Source organism: Pimephales promelas, chromosome 23, assembly GCF_988280905.1.
Source record: "Pimephales promelas chromosome 23, fPimPro1.hap1.1, whole genome shotgun sequence".
NCBI lineage: Eukaryota > Metazoa > Chordata > Actinopteri > Cypriniformes > Leuciscidae > Pimephales > Pimephales promelas.
The window spans coordinates 8,989,677-9,006,103 of NC_142791.1; the positions used below are offsets into that span (position 1 = coordinate 8,989,677).

At 40.5% G+C, this 16,427-nt stretch overlaps 1 protein-coding gene across 4 annotated transcripts in view; it reads right to left on the reverse strand.

The window, feature by feature from the left end:
• Positions 1–6,973, reverse strand: part of nlgn2b (neuroligin 2b) — a 77,050-nt gene extending 70,077 nt beyond the window's left edge. For all 4 annotated transcript variants that reach the window (XM_089126109.1, XM_089126108.1, XM_039677667.2 and 1 more), the window contains exon 1: positions 6,207–6,973. The gene's annotated coding sequence lies outside the window, so the exon portion shown is untranslated. The remainder of the gene's footprint in view (positions 1–6,206) is intronic.
• Positions 6,974–16,427: the final 9,454 nt, after the last annotated feature.

Genomic DNA, 16,427 nt, shown 5'->3' on the forward strand with positions numbered 1-16,427 from the left:
TGAGCTCTCAGTCAGTTAACTGATCAATTGATGCATTCTGAGTATGAATGACTCAACCATGAAGATAATCAATAGTTAGTATTTATTATTGAATTCATAATGTCACTATTCTTCATTCTCACATTAACACAGGAGACATTAACGCCTGCTGCATGATGGCACGTATGATAGTAGTTGTTCAAGCTGATCTGGAAGTGAAACGCTATATTTTCACACACCATCCAATGCACCTGTCATTACTGCCCGTTTTCTCAAAAAAAAGTTGCCAGAGCAGCTTGCGCTCACTCCATCTGTAGCATAAATGGAAAAGAGTTGTTTGCCAACATATTGAGAGTGACACATAATAACAGCATTACAAAACTACAAAACTGGCCTTAATTTTTTGCAAGCTTTTAATCCTCACAGAAAGGCGACAGCTGCATACAGTAGTACTCATGTTGATAGCGATACATAGAGAAACGAAGACAACTGAACTTGCTACAGGATATATTTTGCATTTTTGGTGCCCATTACATCCTAAAAGTGCCACAGGATCTACTCAAATAGAAATGGAGGATCTTAGTTCCATTTTTGCATGAGACCATTACAGACAGAGTTCAAAAGTCTCTTAAATCTCTCAAAGCTTGGTGTGGCACAGTCTGGGAATCTTCGACCTTTGAAAATGAGGGGTGAGGGGGAAACAGATCCAACTCATTCTCATCCCAAGACGTCGTCTAACTGACGCTTTTGACCATACGTCAACATCCGACGTTTGATGTTGATGTATGGTCAAAAGCGTCAGTCAGATGTTGACGTATAGTCAAAAGCGTCAGTTAGATGACGTCTTGGGATGAGAATGTGTTGGATCTGTTTCCACCTCACCCCTCGTCTTCAATGGTCGAATATTCCTTGCGTCCATATTCCAAACTTCAAAAGTCTCTTAAATCTCTCGAAGCTTGTTGGGCACAGTGTGGGAATCTTCAACCATTGAAAATGAGGGGTGAGGGGGAAACAGATCCAACACATTCTCATCCCAAGACGTCATCTAACTGACGCTTTTGACCATACGTCAACATCCGACGTTTGATGTTGATGTATGGTCAAAAGCGTCAGTCGGATGTTGACATATAGTCAAAAGCGTCAGTTAGATGATGTATTGGGATGAGAATGTGTTGGATCTGTTTCCCCCTCACACCTCGTCTTCGATGGTCGAAGATTCCTAGAAATGGAGGATCTTAGTTCCATTTTTGCATGAGACCATAACAGAGAGTTCATCTCGCATGTAAGTCAATATTCTAAACTTCAAAAGTCTCTTAAATCTCTCGAAGCTTGGTGGGCACAGTCTGGGAATCTTCGACCATTGAAAACGAGGGGTGAGGGCGAAACAGATCCAACACATTCTCATCCCAAGATGTCATCTAACTGACGCTTTTGACCATACGTCAACATCCGACGTTTGATGTTGACGTATAGTCAAAAGCGTCAGTTAGATGATGTCTTGGGGTGAGAATGTGTTGGATCTGTTTCCCCCTCCAACCCGGTCTCATCCCAAATCGTCATATAACTGACGTTTTGGGACGTCTTTTGACCATACGTCAATATTCGCCTTTTTAGGGCCCCCTTAAACGTCGGTAGATGAGGTTATGGGATCCTAACTCTACCCCATACCTAAACTTAACCCTAAACCTAACCCGTCACCTAACTGACGTTAAAGGTAAAGCGTCAGTTGTATGACGGCCCGGGATCGCCATCTACCGACGTTTAAGGGGGCCCTAAAAAGGCGGATATTGACGTATGGTCAAAATACGTCCCAAAACGTCAGTTATATGACGATTTGGGATGAGACTGCCCTCACCCCTCTTCTTCGATGGTTGAAGATTCCTAGAAATGGAGGATCGTAGTTCCATTTTTGCATGAGACCATAACAGACAGAGTTCATCTCGCATGCAGGTCCATATTCCAAACTTCAAAAGTCTCTTAAATCTCTCGAAGCTTGGTGGGCACAGTCTGGGAATCTTCGACCACTGAAAACGAGGGGTGAGGGGGAACCAGATCCAACACATAGATAACCATACGTCAACATCCGACGTTTCAGGGTACACTTTAACGTCAGTTAGATGATGATCCTAGGGCATCATCCAACTGACGCTTTACCTTTAGCGTCAGTTAGATGACGCGGGTAGGTTTAGGTCTGGGGTAGGGTTAGGATTAGATAGCGTCATCTAACCGACGTTAAAGGGTACCCTAAAACGTTGGATGTTGAAACGTCAGATCATGCTGCAGAGAGACTAAGACAATCAACATTCAGAATGAAGAGAGGAAGTGTGAAGAGGAATCTTGGGGAGGTTTCTTGATGTGATTACACTGGGCAGCACTCGACTATGTTTAACACTCAAGGGCGGGAGGGTCCACACTAAAACCCAAGATCAATACGCAATTTTACAATCATCACCTCGTCCATAATTGGCTTGAAATGAACCTGCAGAATGTCAATATCAGTTCGAGAGTGTCACCGTTCACTTGAGTCTTCTTGTACCGGGCGGATGAGTCATTAAACACACACCCTTGACAAACTCCTACTATTCGACATAATTTTTTGGTGCAGTTTCCACTCTAAAAACACACTGCAACAAAGCCAGATGCTCACCTTCAGGGCAACTTACTGTGCCTGAAATAGGACACATTTTACATTCTGTAATTAATTCGTAACGCTGGATTTATGCCATTAGGGTAAGATAATGAAAGAAGGCAGTACACTTAAAGTGCACAGAAGCTTTACTAAACCAGAGAGCTTAACAGAGAGGATTCTGACTAAATCAAGGAATACTGGGCGGAAAAGGACCGACTGTTTGTCTGTCTGTCTGATCCGGTCACTGGCGGGTTTGTTTGGAGTTTTTCCACGACTAATGAACCTCCATCATTCCTCTAAAGCTGCAATGTAGCCCAAGCTGTGTTTTGGGTTTCCAAACAAATGAATAATTAAATATAGTTTTCAGAACAGCAGGGAAAAACTGCATCAGTCTTTTTTTTCCAAGAGACATGAATCTGTTTTCCCACCAAAATGTTCATTGAACATGTCATCAAAAAAAAAAACAAAAAAAACAAAACAGTTATTCCCTGAAAACCACATGTTCTGGGCAACTTTAAATCTCAGCACCCGTCCTAAAAAAATATCTTACTGACGGATTACAGGTTCTTTCAGATCTGAGCAAAACTCAAAATGAGTGGACACTCCGGCCTTTTTCATTGCAATCCGAGATAGAACACAGATGTGGCATTTAGCATGTCTATCTGTGGATTCCAGACTTCTAAAGGACATTTTGAGAGAGCTATAAAGTCAGTCCAGAGCTTCTCTAATAAAATGTCTCTGCATCAGTCACATAGGAAAGGCAGGAAAACCTGACTCAGCACTCTTCTGAAAGGTACACAAGGTGCTCCCTTCTTTCAACACGCCTTTCCGCTCCAGGTAAAGTTATGAGAGGAGATCCCTATAGCACGGAAGCTTTATTAGTGCATGCTCAGAACTACGGCAGGACTCTGTCAGGGCAACGGGCACCACATATCATGTGTGGAGGCTGAAATATAGATCTAGACGGGGGAGGCTGTCAGGTTCAGCCGATGATTCATTGCTTGTGGCATTGCTGTCTACAGTGAGTGGATCTCACTGCACTTGCTGGGACAGAGATAATGGCACACAGATGTCTGAGCACATCAGGCCACACAATCCAACACAATCGCAACTTTACAACAACACATCGGAGTTCAGAAAGCGTGTACTGCGATCAGACAGAAAATCAACCATTGCTAACTCACAGGTCATGGCCGCTTGGAAAGATGGAAAAGGGTTGTGCGACACTTCAAGGAGACCGGTGGTTTATAACGCTCGCTTTTTGTGATGCATAAACATTCAGAAATGCTTATCTGGACAATTGCATGCTCAAATGCTGTCCTAGGACGAAGAGATAAATGTTGAATAAAAACTGTATTTTAGCACAACTTCACTGACATTGCGTTTACAAGACTAGGCAGAGGTCGGTCTTTTGTAGGAGATGAAAGCTTTCGAATAAATTCCGCATGGACACAGAATACTGTCTGACAAATACTGTTGTGCATGTGTGAATGAAAAAAAAAACGTGCTGACCTTCGATGTTCCTTGGAGTGAAAAAAAGGGAAACATTGTTACCATCATCATGCATCTCTTTTGCATAAGTGAATAAGTAAAATACTCTGAATTCGAGAACCATTGTTCTGTTCTCAGAATTACAACTGGCCATCATGGACCGGACAGTAACACAAGATAACAAGGATGTTTCTGATTTATTCACAACCCCCATTTTAAAGGGACCAAGTCTAAAACCCATCTCTTTTAGCTTTGCCCAGTGCTCAGAGAATTTTAAAGTTTAATAAGGCTGCAGTGCATGTGAGTGCTTCCCAAGACGGCATACACACACTAACGACAGGCAGCACAGAAGGGCACATGGAGGGGGTAACATCAAGCTAACACTGCACTTTTCTTCATTATTTACCTGTTCTGAGGCCTGGGTCAGCCTGAAACACAAGCACTTCTCCATCCCTCTTGCATCACAAATGCTCCAGCCCTGGGTACAGTATATAGGCTAGCACTCTATATTGTTCAGCTCATAATAACGAAGACCATTTGCTCTGACTTCAAGGCATTCTGGCTGTGTTTCATCCATCTATCAACATATTGTAAGACTCATTCCGAATCAGGTTTGAAGTGGGCATTCAGTTGAGTGCGGCATAAAGATGATTAAATGGAGGGATGAAGCAAATAATACAAGACCCTAACAATCCAAGTTAAAGCAGAGGTTGTGCAACAAATTATCATTATTTGCCAATCTGACTTGGAATGGTATTTGTATTTGTATTCATTAGTCTTACCAAGTGCTTTGTTGTGGCTTCTTTGTAGTCTGCTCTTGCAATGTAAAAAACACAATGGTCAGCTTATACAATATGATAACAAATATTGTATTGAATTACTTATACAATTACTTTTTTTTTTTCGCCAAAATAATCACTTTTAAAGTTCTCCTGGTTTGAGACACTTTAAAACTTTCTTGTCTTTCCGGAAAGTTATTAGCTAAATGATCGACAGCTATCGAATTTTACTAAAATTCTGCAAATGATCAAAAGATTGGACCCATCCTCAAATACTTTCTAGTCAGTCATAATTCCATAGATTTTTGTTTTATTTTGTTCTCTTTTGAGTGGGTCACCAACCAGAGGGTATTCTCTTTTTATTTCATGTAAGGCAGTATGATGGATGAGCACAGTAGCTCACATGAAGGCTCAAGGCCGAATGCTCCACATAGACACATGCTCTGAAATCAACTACTAGTTTTTCTTCAATCCACGTGAGGGACTGCAGCAGAACTCCAGCAAAGAACGGAAAGCTTTGAGCAACACTCACCTCTGCTACAATATACAAGGACAGCAGACAGAACCACTAAACGATCCACATCAGGTCATATTAGACATTAGACCGATAAACCAGCACTTGGGCTGAGGAACGGGCATATCCTCAGCCTTCAGGAGAACAGAGGACTCCTTGTCTGTCCTGAATTCTGCCATTGACAGAGCACTGCCCAACCACCACAGCATATAAATGTGCCCCTCTATGTGAGCCATGGCTTTCTATTATACACCTCCATACCTATGTGTGCATGGGCGTCGTGAGTGTACTGTTGGGTTAGGTCTTTGCTCCATTCTATCTCACACTTACGTAAATGCCATTAAACATTTAACAGGCGATGGGAAGTCTGTGGGTTGCGGATGTTTGCCATCATTCAAGGCGCATTACCATTATCTATCAGGTGCAAAAATAAATCAATCCCCACGTTGCCACAGGGACGAGCGATGGATGCAATTAGAAGCGCAAATGGCCGGTAAAGGCCACGCGACAGAGTCGCGTCGAGATCATTTGATCTAGATCTGATGAACGCGTCGTTTTCCTTTGAAGCAGAGGAGACATGCCAGAATAAAATAGTAGGATATGCGGATATTGGCCAAGTGTGTCAATCATAAAATCTCTATTTGTTATAAACAGGCCAAGACAGTCGGTATTGCCAAAGCGCACCTATTCAACACTTCTAATTAGATATCTCAGTCGTGAGCGGTGCGCCAAACCGATCCAGACGAGTTTCTCGCAAATGTCATGCAAATATACATACATGTAATATAACAATAGACAACAGAAATGTGCTTACCGCGATGAAAGGGTTGTTGTCGATGCGTCTCCGGTTCTTTCCCGGTGATAATTCGTACTTCGGTGCTGAAGCCGGTGTTTATGCCATCGGTATTTTTTTTCAGAGGTAATTCGTCATGAATGTGTCGCATGCTCTCGCACATCAATTTACCTTCTTCGCGCCAGTCCGTGTCCCCAAAACAATAAAAGAAAAACGGAAAGAAATGAAAGAAGACATAAAAAGGAAGGAGCGTAGTGGAAAACTGATAAAACGAAAAAAAAAGAGACGGGAACAAACACCTCTTAACACCTCCTCCTCCTTTTTCTTTCTTTGTATCTGACAACACCCGTGTCTTCTGACAGCGAGGTTACCACATATTTTAGCACTACAAAGGAGGTAGGGAAATGATAAAATAAAACAATAACAGAAACAAATGCGTATAACGCATTAGCCGCTAACTCAGCGCTCTGTCGTCATGGCGACCCATTTCAGAGTCCGTTCGTGCATCAAAAGACACCAAATAATAAAAACCATCCGGTGGTACGACTTCTCATATGCTCTCAGTCTGTCTCACTCACAAACGAGTCCTCTTCTTGTGTGAGCAAGTGGGCAAACAATTATGATTCTTTTTTTCGTTTCTCTCACAAGGACCTAATAATGACGATAATAATTATTATTATTCCCACTCGCGCACAGTGACGATGTATATGCGTCTCAGATATCCATTCCGTACTTCACGCACAGCTGTCAAGATTCGGGAGTCCTGAATCCCGATGTCCGTCTCTCTCTTTCTCTCTCCCTTACACACGCACAAGCTATGGCAGGCCGTTTAAACATTTAATTGCCTAACCAGGCCTAGGTAACGTTAGTTTCTAATTAGTCTTTAACGTAATCCAATATTGACATAGGCCTACCTTTTTCAGTTTCTCTAGTAACTATTAACTGGATACTAGGTCCACGTTCTTTTGCTATTAGTCCCCAACCAGTGTTGGGGAAAGTTACTTTTAAAAGTAATGCAATTAGCCTACAATATTGCATTCACTCCCTAAAAATAAAATAAAAAAATATAACTAAATGCATTCTAGTTACTTTTTACTTTTATTTTTTATTTCCTCATCTGGGCTTGTTTGTTTGTTTTTTGCAAATGTAATGGCCCTTTCAAACCAGTGAAATGAACAAGCCTCAAGTTGAAAATGCAAATTCAAACCAGGACAGTAGAGAGCACAACTCAATTAGCATTTGACTCAACAATTAAAAACAAAAAATAGTAGGGGAGAGCCAGGACGATTGAAATTCGGGACGGATAAACCATTGAGATTTCCTTGAAAACCACTCACGTCATGTACGTCAAATTTCAAAAGCATGTACAGCACGTAATGCTTACCAGACCCGTGAAAACATTTCTTCTTTACGTCATGCCATTTTGGAGTTAAAGCTGGAAAGCTGCTTTTGAGTGCGGTAAGTAAATTCTTTCATGCGGTAATTTTTTTTTTTCACTGAAAAGTTGCATTTATTGTTTCATGTGCCATTGATAATACAACATGTGTAGTAGAATTGTTACACACCCTTAAGTGTACAATATCAGAGTTATTTTTAGTTTAGGGGCAAAACAGGTTTAACTGGCAGTTAAACCTGGTCAAAAACGCTGTCCATAGATGGTTATGGTTATTTAGCCTCTACAGTTAATAGATTAATATACTGTTCCTAGACTTGTGTGTTTGTTTTTTGCAAATTTATTTTCAATTACGCGACATGTTATCTCTTCAATAATCATTAATTGTCCACTTTTACATTCCGATTGGTTGCCACCGAACGCATCATAGCTCATTACCATAAAGTTGAACTCTTCATCCCGATCTCTTTGCCGCCGGAGCTCGCCGCCGGCTCTTGACTTCCGGCCACTTTGATGCTCTCGCCGGAGAAAGATGAAAAAGAAAGATACAATATTTATTTAGCAATTAAGCTATAATTAACTGTAATTAAATACACACTGACCCGAAAATCAAGGTCTTCAGAATTGCTAGAAACATCCAGGCTGGTGTTTTGGAGCTGGCTAGAGCTAAAGTGGCCCTCCAGGAGCAGAGTTTGACACGCGTTTTAAGCAATAAATGTAAAAACAGCTTGCCACACTCACATTTAACAGCTACTGCAGATTGATTGCAATTCTTAGCACTACCTCCGGTGGCTGTAGCATCCCTTATGTTCACGTTTTCACATACTGACGCTTTGTCTGTACTGAATTTACATTCAGTGCTGCTGCTTTAAGTACTCTCATCCAGCTCTAATTAATTAATCAACATGATTGGGACATGTGCCTCTACGGGGAAACATTTCTCCTGCCTTGAGGATCCGCATCGGCATGACGTCAGGAAAAACGTCAAAGTGAAACAGTCCTCTTTTCATCTTGCATCATGAGCTCCCCTTGACGTGGCAGATGCACTGATGCTACATGTAAATTACTGGTCAGGATTCGATCAAGTTGTATCTAGGCTCTGTGTGAGAGAAATTCGGAAAGGTGGTGCCACAATATATTGTAGTTTACCATTGTGTAGTGTAGGCTATACCGTGGGAATGAATTATAAACAAATACATGCGCCATGGTAGCCTACATGCATGGTCTTCTAAAACACTAGCAAATATCCTGAAAGAAACTGATACATGTCTATGGTATTACTATGCTGCAAATAATCAACAAACAAGGTTATATCTTATTTTTCATGTTTTAAAATGACAGAACAACTATAGAGTAAAAATGTACTTTATCATAGCCAAGAAATGATTTATTCTTTATAAATTAGGCTATAATTAAATTATTCTCTTTCATAAGAACAAACATGACACACATACACACACACTTTCCTTTAATTCCTCACCCCCACATATACATAAACATTTCTGTAAAAAATTCACCTGTGTGCATGAGGGTTTTTTGTTTTGTTTTGTTTTGTTTGTTTTCTTTTTTTTTGGCAGATGAAGGTTGAAATTTACTGCTTGTAACAACTTTTATTAGCTTGGATTACAAACTAGTCTAAACACAGGTGATCTGAAACCCATTTGGACAACAAAACTAGAACATATATGGTTAAATGTCGCCCTCTAGTGAATATGACAGGCTATTAAAATACGCCTGTTAGTCAAATAAAATTGACAGGAATTTAAAGGGGCTATGTGTAGGTTTTTACTTTAAAGAATCTTTAAGATAGTATCTTCATTTGTACATTTATGAGGTAACCATAATGTAATAGAAAGAATGACACATTGACTGTTTATATCCAATCTGACTTTTTTGCATGTGATTTAATGGTCTAGTGGCAGAACTATGGTCAAGCGTGTCAGAGATTCTGGGTTCTAGTCTGCACTAGATGACTCCAACACAATCTACCCACGGAAACGCCTCGTTAGTAAAAATAAATAAATAAGTAAATAAATAAGTATATACATAAGTCTTATTTATACTGTACATAAATAAAATAAGTATACACAAGTCTTATGTATACAGACTAACTGAGCAGAATACTTTACCACTACCGGTATTTTCACCTTTTCATTTCACCTTTGATGAGTGCATGTTAGAATAACTCATTGTCGCCATCTTGTGATTCAAAGCAATTGTTATGACTACTACCTGTACAAGAAAATAGACCATATTAATTTAATACAAGCCACCTAGATGCTTGAACCTTAGCAGTCCTAATTAAAGCAGTGAAATTAAAATATCGGAAGAAAAACTAAACGGCAAGAGCCTAGAGAGAACATTGTGTAAGTGAAGTATGTAAAAAAAAGTATTGTCTTGTTGCTAATCATTTGCTATACTGAGGACTATTCTTTCTTAGCAATGTCCATGTATTTATTTAATTAGTAAAAAGGCAAATAAAGTAGCCAGCTGGTCATTATCGTTAAATAGCCAGTTTATCTCTTGCCTTTAAATATTCTATTATCGCCAGAGGGAAGAACATAGTTTAATGGATTTTGGATTACTACTCATCATTATCACAAAAAAGATACAATTGTCATACCAAATGCTTTTACCATTTAAAATCAATTCTACACCCATACAAGCATTTGTTAGCAACTTAAACCATAGACAGGCCTACAACAAAGACACATGTCCTTTTTTTCCCAGTCATAGATTCCATATTTTCCACACCTACCTACACGCACAATGCCTCAAAATCACTAGAATTTCAATAATGAATCCATTTGAAAGTGACACCAGACAGGACGCAAGACATACTTATTCATATGCGTGACAGATAAAAGAGAAGTATGCTATCTTGTTCAAAGACTTAATGACCTCATACCCAAAGAAAAAAAAAAGTTCAAACAGACTTAAGCGGGGTATAATGATGGCGATGGCAAAACATACTATAGCTAACAACGGCCCAGCAAATGAAAAAGATAATCATTTATAATGAATGAGAAAGTTGTTTATCTGCCCTCCCTCACTCATTACGTTTAATATATGTGCTAGATTGATTTTTCCTTAGTCAATTGAAGGTCTTGCTCCACATCACACCATAGGGGTCTCAGTATGTCTACGTTCTCCAGAGCGCCAGGTTATTAGAGGAGAGTGAGTCAAGCAACAAGAAACAAACAACCTTAGTATAATTTAAAGGAACAGAATACTGAGCCAACGCACATGGCACCCTTTAACGTGAAATGAGACGCAGATATATTTGGGCAGAAGGCGCCCCCTAGTGGTCTAACCCTTACCCTACACCATACCTAAACTTAACCATTAACCGAAGCGTCTCATTAGACATTAAAGGGTGCCATGTGCGTTGGATATTTACGCTTTTGCAAAAGCGTCCTATATGGCGCTTTGGGATGAGAACGCGTTGGAGCACTACAAAATATCGTTACTCACCAGCATCTCATTCCAAAGTTGTGGGCTCTTTTACATATAGCGAACGACGTGGACGGTGGCCAAGGGCTGTGAAGCTCCAAATAGAAAAAGACAACATTATTAAATCATCACAAAAAAGTCCATATAATCCAAGTAGGCTATATTTGAGCTCTCCAGAAGCCATGCTCTCACGGTATGAAAAAGAGCAGTGTAAACATTTTGATAAAAACCTTCTTTTGTGTTACAGATTAGAGGCAAACCATATTTGATTGAAACAATATGAGAGTAAACAATTTAATTTTAGCTTGAACTATACCTGGAGCATTTCCCCTGAGGGTGGCGCCGTTTCGCAGATCTTGTCGAGTGCTCCACTTCTAAGATCTTTCCCTCCCACACAAATCCCCCCCTTTTCCCACTGTTTTCAAACTCGTCATCCCCCTCTCCGTGTCTAATTCCATTTTTCTCGCAATATTACTTGAATGACAGCTGTAAGCCTCTTGGGATCTTTTCCAATGAATGTTGTGGCTTTTTTCTCAAAGGAAAGAAAAAGGAGATTCATTTCCCATTCTATCTCTCCTTTCAATTTCTCACTCTCTCCTATCACTTTGCAATTTAATTGCCATAACAAATATGAAAGGATTTATCAGAGACCGTGAAAACCCAGGTCAGTGGATTCTCTAGAGTCTAGCAGAATCTGGATTGAATTGTAACAGAGTATGCATTACCAAATAAAGCAGTAGCACCTCATTGCAGTACACGAGATCAAGGGGGCGGAGTCGGATCAAGATCTGAGGGGTGGAGCTGGATAGGTTTAGGGGTGGGTTAAAGGGTTAGTTCACTCAAAAATGAAAATTCTGTCAGTATTTACTTACCCTCATGTTGTTTCAACCCCGTAAGACCTTCGTTCATCTTCGGAACACAAATTAAGATATTTAAGATATTAAGATCGCTCCTGCATACAGTCCATAGGCTTCTTGAGGTACTGGCTCTTGCTGTCCCCGAAAAGTCATTAAAGACATCGTTAAAATAGTCCAAGTGACTACAGGGGCTCAATCTTAAGTTTATCAAACGACGAGAACACTTTTGTGCGCAAAAAAACAACAAAAATAACGACTTTATTTCAACTATTCACTTCCTTCTCCATGAGCCTGTAAGTCAGTTAACGTAGTGTGATTGCGTAGAGCTACGTCACACGTATGCTCACTATTGGCCGACGCTGGTCATGTGTGTGTGATGCATGTGACGTACAATAACAGAAGCTTACGCTATTAAACTAGTAACCTGACTCGCGCAGAGGGAGAAATAAACGAATAGTTGAAATAAAGTCGTTATTTTTGTTGTTTTTTTGCGCACAAAAGTGTTCTCGTCGTTTGATAAACTTAAGATTGAGCCCCTGTAGTCACTTGGACTATTTTAACGATGTCTTTAATGACTTTTCGAGGACAGCAAGAGCCAGTCCCTCAAGAAGCCTATGGACTGTATGCAGGAGCGATCTTAATATCTTAAATATCTTAATTTGTGTTCCGAAGATGAACGAAGGTCTTACGGGGTTGGAACAACATGAGGGTAAGTAAATACTGACAGAATTTTCATTTTTGGGTGAACTAACCCTTTAAGGGATCAGGGGGTGGAGTTGGGTAGGTTTAGGTATATGTAAGGTGGGAGGAGTTGGATGTGGATCGCCTAAACCACACCTATGAGTAATGTAGCTACTTTAGACCAACCATTTTAGATTTGCGAGATCCACCCACAATGTTACTTGCATTTCGCGTTTGATACTTGCGTTTCAGATCGTTAAAATAGACACACACTTAATTAAAATCTTTCCATAACCAAGACAGTAACCAGATAAGAGAAATCTTGTTAAAGGATTTAAATCTAAGCTGAGAAACCCATAGAGCTTACACTTTCTCTTCTCTTTCTTCTTTCACTGGTCTTGTTAACTGTACTGAAACTCTGATTCCATATCTTCAGTTTGAAATATTCCCTTTAGACATGCAAATTCTGTCAATGCCAGAAACTATGTAATGACAAAAACACAATGCAATGCCACAAAAACTCTCCAACAGCAGTTGAGTTGCTCTTGGTCTGCTACAATTTGGGGTTGAAAATGGTAACTGTCAATTTTATGCTAACACTGTTTTTACTACTGTAAAAAGAAAACCTCATCTTTGTTTAAAATTTATGACAGCTCAGTTATGTACAACTACTGTAACATCAACTGACTGAACATTCAGTTACAGAAGAAAATAAAAAAGGGTATTTACATGACTAAAGTTAATTAATACAGTCTTACTCGCAATAACAGAAGCCAAAATTTGGGCATAGGCCGGTTATGCCAATTGGTTTAATGGGTTTGCATGACATAATTATAAGCAGAATATGACCACAGTCTGATAATAAATGGTATATTCTTGAGCATGTAAATGCAATCAGTGAGAATCCCTGTAGCAACTCTGAAGAATGATGACTTTGCAGCTGAGGGCACTAACTATGTCTTAGTCTGTGATATAAACTTAACAGTAGGCACAAATAGGGTCAAGCTTTAAAATGATTAACTGCAGTGGTAAACGATCCAAATGCAGACCACGCTGGAAATATTAAAGGAAAATCATGATACTGTGGCGTGGCCTTTCCTTGAGTCAATCATTTTGTGACAGACAAGCACACCTGCAACAGCTGTATCTTAATTTTATGAGGCTCTGCTGGGAACCCTAATCAAGATTTTTGAAAACAGAATTAGTTTGTTGTCAACTAAGGGAGTACATGTGACCTTAATCTGAGTTTGTACAGACAGCAGGGTCTTTCTAATGGGCTGGCAGGAGACAGAATGTCTTTTTTTAACAAGGTTTTAATTAGGAGCCTCAGGCTCTTGTAAGGAAGGAGTGAGTGTGGAATGAACTGCAGTTTCACAACATTTTCATTCGGCAATTAATTATCACATTCAGTTTGATAAGAGAAAACTCCTTTCAGCAAATCTCCTTTACATACAGGTGCAACTTTGTTATGACAGTTGGTAACACGCACACACACACACAGGGTATTTTCTCAAATTCCAGTAAGACTCTTCCCTAGTTTCTTGATTAGTTTCCCCAAGGCTTGTCATTCTCTCCCTCCTTAGTGGCAGTAGCAAAAAGTGAGGGAATACAAACGTTGATGGAACTCGCAGGAGAAATCACAGGCTTTCTAATTACTGCACATCAGTGCCATTTCCTTAGTGCGCCAGATGCCCGTCACACCTGCCAAATCAACCAATTCCGAACCCATCAGAGAATCTGTCGGCCCCAGGAGTCCTGATGATCAGAGTCACTGATGAATCATTAAAAAAAAGATAATAATCTAAATCGAATGAACGAGTTGAGTCATCCATCTCATTGATTTATGCAGGTGCCACTCAGCTGTGATGCTGTAACAAGAGTCACCAGAGGGCAGCAGCAGCATGCTGCATTTCACAGGACCCTGTACATCTATACTTTCTCTTATGCTGTCCCTCTCTCTCTCACTCTGTCCTAATCCATTGGAAGCTCTGTTTGCTGGAGATAGTCACGCTTTGAGTAAAACTATCAGGAGTGAGGCTGAGAGAAGGGAGAGTAAGGAAGTTGAGAGCGAGTGAGAAAGATTGGGGATGGAGTTGCTCTCCTTAAGGACATGGTTGAGACTGTGTGTCTGTGCTCTGGTCCTGCTGGCTCTGGAAGCTTTGATCTAGTCTGGACTGGCTTTTCCATCCCATCCTCTCTCTCTCTCTCTCTCTCTCTCTCTCTCTCTCTCTCTCTCTCTCTCTCTCTCTCTCTCTCTCTCTCTCTCTCTCTCTCTCTCTCTCTCTCTCTTTTCTAATACGTGTGGATGTGGGATGTTATTTCACACAATCAGCACAAACCAGGCCCTGCTCACTCCACCTCGGGGCCAGATGCATACCATTCGGCACCTCCTGTATTTCATTCTTCCGTCTCCCCTAACGCTCCCTCTCTTGCTTCTCTTATTGACCATGCTTACATGCACATCATTTTTGTGATTATCCATATTTTGGTAAAGCCTCAGTTCCAAAAAAAGAGATTTACATGTTCCACAGCCATTGACTCATCCTTGTATACATGTTTTCAGAATATCCAAAATAAACTTTTCTACTGCTTTGGAAATACTGGAGAAGCATACTCTTGCCATTTATTAAATGACTTTTAGTAGTTACATGCATTAGTCAACTAATTGTCCTTAAAAACAGTGAAATAAAATGTATGATTTAAGGGGTTTTCACTCATTGCAATATCCTGATAATGTACAAATATTGACCTGTAGGGGTACATCTTGTCACTGGGGCAGTATCCTCAAAGAAACATCTTCGTACCTTCTTTATGTCTAAAAGTTTCATAAGTTATAATAATCAGAATTAGAAAGAGGTTTTTGGTGAGAGATTCATTTTGGGGATATATTTTGTATAAAAACACAAAAGACAAAAATTTGTATGCATGTGTGTGCTATATATGCGAGATGTGCAGAGTGATTTTCTGAGTCCCCTTTCTCACTCTGGATGTATATAGTTCTTGGAGGGTGGGCAGATGAGCAATAATAATCCTCTCAGCAGTCCAAACCGTCCTCTGTAGTCTTCCAATGTCTGATTTAGTAGCTGAGCCAAACCAGACAGGTATAGAGCAGACTCAATGTGCATAGAGCAGACTCAATGACAGCTCAAGTAGAACTGCATCAGCAGTGCCAGTGACAAGTTGAACTTCCTCAGCTGGCGAGAAAAGTACAACCCCTGCTGGACTTTTTCCCACAATGGAGTCTATGTGATTGTCCAACTTCAGGTCCCGGGAGATGATATAGAGCCCAGGAACCTGAATGACTCCACAGTTGCCACAGTGCCACTCTTGATGGGGAGTTGGGAGAGTGCTTTTGGGGTTCTCCTGAAGTCCACAAGCAACTCTACAGTTTTGCAGCAGGTCTGTAGTCATTAGGTCTTGTGATTTTGTTTTTCTTTGTGGGGATGGGGTTGATGGCAGTTCAAGTAGGAAGGGATGTCACACAGCTTGATGGTTGTGTAGAGAGATCATCAATGTGGGAGTAAGGTATAAGACTGAGATCATCTCTGAGGTAAAAATCATTCAGGTCGTCGGCCAGTTGTTGATACCCTGCAGAGTTGGGGGATGGTGTCTTGTAGTTTGTAATGCCTTTCCACACTGAATCAGGGTTGTTGGCAGAGTAGCTTCTCTTCTCTTCTTCCATTCCTGTAGGCATCTTCTTTCAATGAAATGAGCCAGCTAGAATCTTTCTGTCTCAACTACAGCCAGTTGCTGCTCCTTTCTGCTGCTTCAGATAAGTTCTTTACTGTGCGATGCAACTCTTGGCCACTGAATCCGACATTTCTGAGGAACCGGGATGTAGAGTATGCCACAAAACCT